At 45.4% G+C, this 9,654-nt stretch overlaps 1 long non-coding RNA gene across 1 annotated transcript; it reads right to left on the reverse strand.

Moving 5' to 3' along the window:
- Positions 1-6,960: 6,960 nt before the first annotated feature.
- Positions 6,961-8,697, reverse strand: LOC134484525 (uncharacterized). Its single transcript, XR_010061975.1, has 2 exons — positions 8,239-8,697; positions 6,961-7,051 (listed from the first exon to the last, which is right to left on the reverse strand). It is a non-coding gene; the product is annotated as an uncharacterized LOC134484525 (long non-coding RNA).
- Positions 8,698-9,654: the final 957 nt, after the last annotated feature.

The following is a 9,654-nucleotide window of genomic DNA, read 5'->3' on the forward strand; positions in this document are numbered from 1 at the left end:
TTTCTTATTTAAGAAGCATAAGCCATTTTCCCTCTGATGCTGCCACTACTACGCCAAATGAAGTGGGGAACGGCTCCCTACAGCTGTGGGTTTTTCTGTAGACCAGTACCATATTGTCTCTCATCCATGTCCCACCCCAATGTCATATTGGCACTTCCAATTAACCAAGTGACAACAATGGCTGGCCATTACTTCTGAAGTTAAGCAGGAATGTGCAAGGTCACAGAGCAGAATGCATTGATTTTCATCCTGAAATTGGGAAACATAACGTTCCCATTTCCTGTTTCGTTAGATGGGAAAGCATTGTGCATACCCAGCCCTATTAGAGATGTGCCTCTCTATGGACAATAGAACAAGAATTGCACTAAGACCTGTATTATCTTGAAAAACATCTACGTGAGGCTATTCTCCAAGAAAAGTGGTGTGTGTGTGTGTGTGTGTGTGTGTGTGTGTGTGTGTGTGTGTGTGTATACACTTGTGACTTGTGTATGTGCATGCATATTGAGGTCAGAGGACAATATTGTGTGTCATTCCTCTTTGTAATAGTTTTACTTAGTCGGGGTGGACACATACATGCTACATCACATATGTAGAGACCAAGGGACATGTAGTAGGATTCAGTCCCATATTCCACCTGGTGAGTCTTGGGGATTGAACTCAGATCCTCAGGCTTGGTGGCAAGTGCCCTTGCATGCTGAGCTATCTTCCCAGTTCCTGTCTTTGTTTTTGAGGTAGGATTTTCTCAATGGATCTGGGAACTGATGCCTGTGATGGTTTGGGTGTGTGCGTGCCTGTGTGCCTGTGTGTGTGTGTGTGTGTGTGTGTGTGTGTGTGTGTGTGTGTGTGTGTAAGTTCTGCCCAGGTGTGGCAGCATTAGAGGGTATGGCCCTGTTGGAGTGGATGTGGCCTTGTTGGAGTGAGTGTGTTACTGTGGGTGTGGGTTTTATCATCCTAGCTACCTGAAAGCCAATATTTTTCTAGCTGCCTTCAGATGAATATGTAGAACTCTCAGCTCCTCCTGCACTATACCTGCCTAGATGCTGCCATGTTCCCACCTTGATGACAATGGACTGAACCTCTGAACCTGTAAGCTAACCCAAATTAAATGTTGTCCTTATAAGAGTTACCTTGTTTATGGTGTCCATTCATAGCAGTATAACCCTTAGTAAAACATTGATTATGGGGTGGCCAGTGAACTTCAGAGGTCCCCAAGTTTCTATATCCTTGGTTCTGGGGTCAGAGTGCATGCTACCACTTTAGACTTGTTAGTTGGCCCTGCAGATACAAGCTCAGGTCTCCATGCATGTGCAGCAAGCAGTTTACCTACTGACCCATATCCTTTAGCTAACAATGGGTTTAAAAGGAGATAGAGGTTCATCCCAGAAGACTGACATCATGGAAGCTGAGCTCTGGTGCACACAAGGGCAGCTGTTACAGGGTGAGGGTCATGGTACAGGGGACATAGCAGGGACATGCTTGGGACTTACTTTGCCTGTGCTGCCTCAACACAGAAGCCTGATGATACCGGTGCAAGCTAGAGGAGAGCCATCTCCATTGGTAGAGGTTCCTGTGATCTAAATGTCTCCCCTACCACACCCCTAGGAAGATGTCGCCAAAGATGTCATCATTGGGAAGCAGCACTTTGGAGGGTGTGACTTCAGTCATAAAGATGGACTCCCCTCTGTGTTATTGGTGCCCCTGTGTTTAAAAAGTACCCCCAGAGAGCTTACTGGACCTTCTCAGCCCAGGGAAATATAGGCAGAATGCACCATCTACAAGCCAGGTATCAGGCTTCAGAAAATTTGCCAGGGCTCTTATCTTGGACTTGAAGCCTCTTTATCAGCCATCCAGTCTCTGAGACTGGAATGACAGCAAGCTGGCTGGTTCCTGGGTTTGGCAGGGATCAACCAGGAGAGGGGTGAACATAAAATGTGCTTCTTGATTTCTAGTGAGAACAGAATGCAGATGAATGCTTCAAGGCTAAGCAATATGAGAGGCACGACTTGGTTAATCTCGGGCCCAAAATATAAAGCAAACAAGAAAAATAAATTGTATGAGAGAGTTGGCAGACATGATCGCTAATCTTGGTTGCTGACTGTAGTGGCTCTGAATTCAATTAAAATGCATGCATCTGGGCACTCTTCTGAGGGATTTTCTTGATCTGGTTATTTGAATCAGGAATATTTGCCCTACGTGTAGGTGGGACCTTCTGGTGGCAACCCAGATTTAAGAATATGAAAGAAGGAGCCTTTGATTATTGTCTGCATGCTTTCATTCTCACTGGCATGTTCATCTCTCCTGCGGCTGCTGCATTCCTTTGCTAAATTCTAACCACCTTCTCTGATATCTCATTGTAGACTGAAGACCAATGACTCGAGGAAACTCACAGCACCAGGTTAAGATGGCTGAGGCATTAATCATCATAGTCTGAGCAGCCAATGGGGTTCTCAATACCCTTGTATGGGACAGCCATTGTTAGATCATCCAGTTTCCTGTAAGCCAAATTAACTTTTGATGTGTTTGGTGGTTTGAATAGGAGTGGGCCACCATAGACTCATGTGTTTCAATGCTTGACCCATGAGGAGTGATACTATTAGGAGGTGTGGCCTTGTTGGAGTAGTGTGACCTTGTTGAAGTAAGTGTGGCCTTGTTGGAGTAGTGTGACCTTGTTGAAGTAAGTGTGGCCTTGTTGGAGTAGGTGTGGCATTGTAGGAGTGGGTGTGGCCTTTTTGGAGTAGGTGTGACTTTGTTGGAGGAAGTGTGCCACTGTGGTGGCTTTGCATTGAGATTTGTATATACTCAAACTATGCTCAGTGGTACAGACAATCCCTTTCTGCTGCCTGTGCATCAAGAACTTTGGGCTCCTCCAGCATGTAATCTGACTGGATGCTCCCATGATTCCTGCCATGATGATAATGGACTGAACCTCTGAACCTGTAAGCCAGCTGCAATGGAATCTTGTCCTTTATAAGAATTACCTTGGCTGCTGCGTCTGCAGCCATGAGCATGCTCAGGCTACAGAAGAGCCTTGCCTCTAATGTCCTCCACTGTGGTAAAATGACGGTCCAGTTGGACCCCAATGAGACCTATAAAATCGCCAATGCCTACTCCCGTCAGCTGATCAGGGAGCTGATTGAAGAAGTCCTGATCATCTGGAAGCATTTAACTATCCATTCTCAGACTCGCTGAGAGAAACACACCTTGAAGGGCAGGCATATGGTCATAGGGAAGAAAAAGGGTACTGTCAACACTTGGGTGCCTGAGAGGGTGACCTGGATGAGAAGGATGAGGATCCTGCACAGGCTTCTCAGGAGATACTGGGAATCTAAGAAGATTGATCGCCATATGTATCACAGCCTGTACCTGAAGCTTAAAAGGAATTTATTCAGAAACCAATGGATTCTTATGAAGCAGATCCTCAAACCGAAGGCAGACGAGGCCCTCAAGAAGCTACAGGCTGACCAGGCTGAGGCGCCCAGGTCTAAGACCAGGGAAGCACAAAAATGCCTGGGAGGAGTGCCTCCAGGCCAAGAAGGAGGAGATCATCAAGACTCTGTCCAAGGAGGAAGAGACCAAGAAATAAAGATTCCTTCATGTCTGTGCATAGGGACCTCACTGTGGCCTCACATGATCAGTCATTAAAATAAAACAAGCCTTAAAATAAAAAAGAGTTACCTTGCCTATGGTGTCTGTTCACAGCTATGGAAATCTGACTAAGACAATGTGTATTCATTCTGCCATTTCTGTTGCTCTGGAAACCCTAATACAATAGTGCTCTAGAGAGATGAACAAGTACCCACCAGACAACATAAATTCCAGTTTATTTTTCTGGTGAATATGAAGTTGTTTGGTTTAAAAAAAAATACAAACTTGTTTTTTTGTTTGTTTGTTTAGGAGTTTTTTGTTGTTGTTGTTTTTGTTGTTTTTAAAAAAGAAACACATTAAGCCTCTTCATTCCTATCTGGCTGGCAAACACCCAAGCCCACATCAGCTAAAGCGATTAAGGCATTACGAATGTGTTTACACAAAAACATAAAGTTATCCTGTCAAGTTCAGATGAGAGACAACATCAGCCATGTGGGCAAGCCTAGAGCCTCAACCATTTAACACAACCAAATCAGGACACACTGTCAGAAGCCTGTAATGCCAACAGAGAGGACAGCCTGCATGTTTTGTTGTTATTTTCTTTTATGAATTTTTGGAGCCACCCTGCTCATTAATCCTGTTTATAATATTAACTCTGGCACTTTTTTCTTGGCTCATCAAGTATTTCCTTAATGAACTGTCAGCTCACAGCCCCCCCATCTCCATTGTAATGACTTTCAAATTAAGTTCATCTGGACCAAAGGGGTTTTTAGAACTCTATGATGACAGAAAACAAGGGGAAAAGAACCTCTTTCACTGTATTTGAAGAAAGACATAGTCATTCACCTGATGCCTTCCCCCTGTGCTGACAGTTCCCCAGGTCAGTGATGAGACCTCTGCCTCATGGACACCATCAGAGCTGTGAAATGAGCAATTCCAAACTAGGAGGCATTATACTGACATGACCATATGGTGCTCCCTCACCTACAGCCACCGGGTTTCAAACATTTTCTGTCCTTCCTCCCCTTAAAAGGTAGCTATAGGGATCCACTCTCAGCATCACCCATGACCATAAATCAAAGCTCATACCTTTTAAAAATCAGATGTGTTTATATATTCAAATGTGTGAATATTCTGGCTACAAAGGACTCTGTGCATCACGTGCCTGCCTGATGTCTGAAGAGGCCAAGAGAGGACATTAGATCTTCTGAAACTCGCTAAAAGTTTAACTGTGAGCCATCATATGAATGCTAGGAATAGAACCTGGGTCCTCTGCAAGAGTTACAAGTGTTCTTCATGTCTGAGCCGACTGTCTAACACCCAAAATCTGTGCCCGTCCCCGGAGATGCTTTGCTACTCTACAAAACCACAAGGGAGACTTGGTGACCATCCTAGAGAATAGACTCCACCCTATCAATGAAGAGGATGCCATGCCTGATGGTATTGTAGACACTAGGAGATTTTAGGGAAAGTTCCTTGTATAGGGGAGTCCTGTGAGAACCAAGACTGGAGGAGCACCCTGGACTGGAGAGACATTGAGTTGTGCCATTGCAGAAGATAAAAGAGTGATGGTGCCAAGGACATTTGAGCAATCCCATGAACTATCCAGTCTGGGATCTTAGTTAGGTTTCCACTGTTGAGAAGAGACACCATGACCAAGGACAACATGTAATCGGGGCTGGCTTACAGGTTTAGAGGGTCAGTCCATTATCATCAAGGCAGAGGGCATGGCAGTGTGCAGATAGACATGGTGCTGGAGAAGGAGCTGAGAGTTCAACATCTTCATCTAAAAGAAGCCAGGACAGACTGTCTCACACATGGCTGGGAGAAGGATTTCAAGAACTCACCCCCACAGGGAGACCCCTCCTCCAAGAACGCCAACCTTCTATTAGTGCCATTTTCTGGGCAGTGCACATTCAAACCACCACAGGGTCTCTTCACATATATGATAATTGCACCTGTGTTTTAAAGTCTTGCTTAAAGACTCATGATGTTTGCATGAAGAACATTCGTTGGGTCTTGGTGGCTCTAAAACCCAAAGAACATGAAGTCTTTTATCACCCTGAAGTATGAAATTGGCATGTGTGCATAGCCCCTCCCATCCTCTGCAATATCATATTGTTAAGTGTGTGAAGCTCCAGTGTGTAGCCTCGTAAGTGCCGGCATGTGTGAATTCTTGAGCCACACACTCAACAGAATCAGGCATGAGCCTTCTGTACTTTTGTTTATGGCTATGAACTCTGGCCTAGACTGATGGGCAAGTAGTTCTGGGAAGGAAGATTGGTGGGAGCAGCCAAAGGTATGAAGGTATGTGATTTAATTACAGAGCTGAAGGAATCTGGTTCGTTTCTTCCTGTACCACATGAGAGAGAAAGTCACTCTGCTCATCCAATTGAAAAAAAAAATCACAGAGAAAATGCACATAGGACGCTTGTTTTACCTAGACTAGACCATTAGCCCTGACACATATTTAAATATCCATATGTACAGAGGAACCATTGCTTTTTGGTGCAGAGATGCCCATAATTATAGGCATCCAGTGCAAAATCAGGCAGATCTGGGTGTTTGGTGTGAGAACACCTCTCTTCCTGTGGAGTCCCCTTCATGACCACTAAGGTGGCTACATGTTCCCAAGTTCACCACCATTCTGTTCAGCCCCAAAACAGATGAAGAAGAACACATGATTTGGGGAGATGTGATGGGCATATTTTAGACCATCTCCTGTGCACAACAGAGAGCAGCATTGAAAGGACTGGAGAAGACGTTCCTTGACCCCAGCCTTTTCTCACAGAAACAGCTGACAAACCGCCCCACAATGTTCCAGTTATTGGTTTTTCCTTCAATAAGAGAGTTTAAAATAGCACCCTTGCCTCCCCCTCCCTCCCCCAAGGGATGGTCGGTAGGCGCAGGGACCCCCAGGCTTCCTGTAGGAGAAGCCTCTGTGCTTCCTTCAGAGCAGCTCTCCAAGAAAGTAAATAACATGTGCTCATTATTTACATGAGGCTTAATTAATGCAGAACTCGCCCCCATACTTTCCAAGACACCCGTGGTAATGAGCTCTCAACTCTCTTCCCCTCCAATTTGTGATGTCAAGCTGAAGAGCTGCATGTGACAGAAGCTGGGAAGCTGACGACCCGACAGCAGTTTGACTCCACAGTCTCACAGCTTGGAGAAGTATCTCAGCCCCAAAGCCTGTGTTCAGCCATCCTTTCAGGGGTAATGGTGGTGTGGTTGGTGACGTGGTCCCCAGAGAGCCTCTATGGTTATAAAAGAGGTTCAACTGAAGAGACTTTGAGGCTGTCTCTAATTTACACACCTGAACCAGCCCCGGCCCTATTTCCAGGCAAAACATTTCATAAATAGTACAGCAAAAGGCACTGAGTCACGCTGACATTTATTCATAGCCAAACGTCCTTGTCCAACCGACGAGAACACACCTCCAGAGTCCTGGAGGAAGCAGCTGTGCCTGTGGTTCAAACAAGACAGAATAGAGGAACTGGAGAGTTAAGGGTGATGCTGAAATGGATAGAAGCTATCTTCTGGTGTCTAGCCTTTGTCTACTAATGGCTGAGCTTCAGAAACATCAACAACACCGACCCAGCCAAGGCTCCCTGCAGATATAGTGCACGTTTTCCTAAAGATATATCAGTCGAGGCTGAGAAGCACGTGGGCCTGAAGAGATAGCCCGTCAGTTAAGTGCATGTTCCAAACTCCCAGGGAACCCAAATTCTGTTCTTAGGATCCACTTAAGCAGCTCATAGCTGCCTGTAAATCAGCACCCAGGAACCTAAGGTCCTCTTCTGGCCTTCAAGGGAATGTGCAAACAATATGCATGCACGTGCATTCGTGTGTGTGCACACACACACAATTGAAACTATCCTTACTGAGCCTCAGGAAGTGTATGGCCTCTGGTTTTACGCTGTTACTAGTCCACTCTCATTCCTAGACCCAAACGATGGAACTCATAAAACCATCTTGGAACTTTATTTACAAAAAGAAAATCACCGAAGAGAAACAAGTGATGGGCTAGAGAGATGGGTCAGTCCTAAAGAGCAATGGCTGCTCTTACAGAGGACCCCAGTTCCACTCCCAGAACCCACGTGGCAGCTGACAACCATCCATAAGTCCAGTTCGAATGGATCAGACATCCTCTTCTGATCTCTAAGGGTACCATATGCATATAGCACGCACACATAGGTGCAGGTACATATAAAATAACAAAATAAATCTTAAAAAAATTTAAATAAAACAAGTATATTCAATCACTATATTTTACCTAATTTTTAAACTTCACTTTGTCCTTCAACCTTGCTGTAAATTATATCTTTTGAATAATGGTGCCTGAAAAGCCACAGAATTGTGTATAAAGCTCTCTCTAAATGTCCATGTTCAAATCAGAAAGAGTGACAGTCACCTTCTCTGTGTAATAAACTCAGTCATTCCCCCCTGTGGTTTAGTAGGGGATCCAGCTTTACCTGGATGGAGGTCTCTGAGTGGTACAGGAACTGCTCAGGCTCTGACTGCAGTATCCAGTGTCCCCTCCACTGCTGACAAAGGACATGTCCCTCCCCACGGGGACCACAGACCCCAGATGCTGGTGCAATAATCGAGCCTCTTGATTTCCCTCTCTGTGAGGTAAAGGTATCCATTCACCTGCAATTCATCCAGAACCTTCAAGAGTCAGAAACATCCTGCAGAACAAAGTAGCTTCTCTGGCCCTCTCCAAGGTCCTGAAAACATCCACGAAGTCCAGTTCCCTGAGAAGATGAGGGCACCCTGCCATTGCCACAGCCTCCTGGCTAACAGAGAGGATGGGGAGAGGAGGCAAACACTCTTTTTCCCATTCCTCATGGTTCCCATTCCTTACATATTAAACATGCAACTTGCAGACTCTTCAGTCAAAACACCTGGGGCTGGGAGATGGCTCATTATGTTAGGGATTCAATAATCAGAATTTAAATTCTCAGCAATGGGCACTCTGTCTGGAGCCACAGTCATTCCAATGAGGGCTCTGCCAATAGGAAGACGTCCGGCTGCCATGTACAGGGCAATACCGTAGCCCCACCCCCTTTCAATCTTTCATTCACTCACTAATCAATAATCATGGGGCTCAGTGCAGAGGCCACTGGCTTGAAGTAGAGCATGAGAACATCGAGTGTGTGTTAATTCCGCGTGATCACACGATGTTTCTGTGATGTCAGAGCCACGGTCTCCAGGTTACCACCTGGACCCATTCTCACTCTGATTTAACACCTTTATTGGAAAGAACATAAAGGGAGGATACTGGAGAAAGTCCAGGGTAGACAAAGTCTTGCCAAGTCCCCAGTAGTAAAGTGGTCCCCCAGCCACAAACCCTTTTCACCCCTCCATCCACTTAAGCCTGTGATTCCTGAATGATATTAATACAAACAAACCAGGCATGGCTATGCCTAGGTGCCATGTCCAGAAACAAATGTTTCCTATAGTGGTTGTATTAGAATAACCATAACCCAAGAATGCAGCCCAAACATCAGTGCCAGACTACCTTCACTAACAAGGGTGGTGGTGGCGCTGGAAAAGGCAGCTGGAACTTAGGCTGTGCTTAAGCTGGTGTTGACTGTAATTGATCTGTTTCTTCCAGAGGGGAAAATGAGGAATGTGAATAGTTTCAGATGTGGATCTCTAAGCTCTGATATTGATGCCTTTGTTAGTCAGTGTCTGAGATGGCCCAGAGGCTCTGGGGAATCTGGCTTGGGACAGGACAGATGCTTTTCATCCTAATTCACCATGGTTCCTCCAAGTTATGACAACATGGTTTGCCTGTTCACTTGATACTGTCCTGGCCAGTCTGCTGGCTAACAGAGGAGCAGCACCTCTTCCTCTGCCTCCAGCAACGTCTATTCAACCCACTTCCAGCCCCAGACCTGCTTCTCCCATTTCCTATGATCACAATGAATCTGTAAAGAATTTTAGGGCCGCTAAAATGAGGGAAACCATGTGGTATTTGGCCATTTTGCTTAGGATGGGCCCTCCCAATGTAAGCACTTCTCTATTTAAAAGATCAGATACCAAACAGACCCACACAGCCAT

Source organism: Rattus norvegicus, chromosome Y (genome assembly GCF_036323735.1).
Source record: "Rattus norvegicus strain BN/NHsdMcwi chromosome Y, GRCr8, whole genome shotgun sequence".
Classification (NCBI taxonomy): domain Eukaryota; kingdom Metazoa; phylum Chordata; class Mammalia; order Rodentia; family Muridae; genus Rattus; species Rattus norvegicus.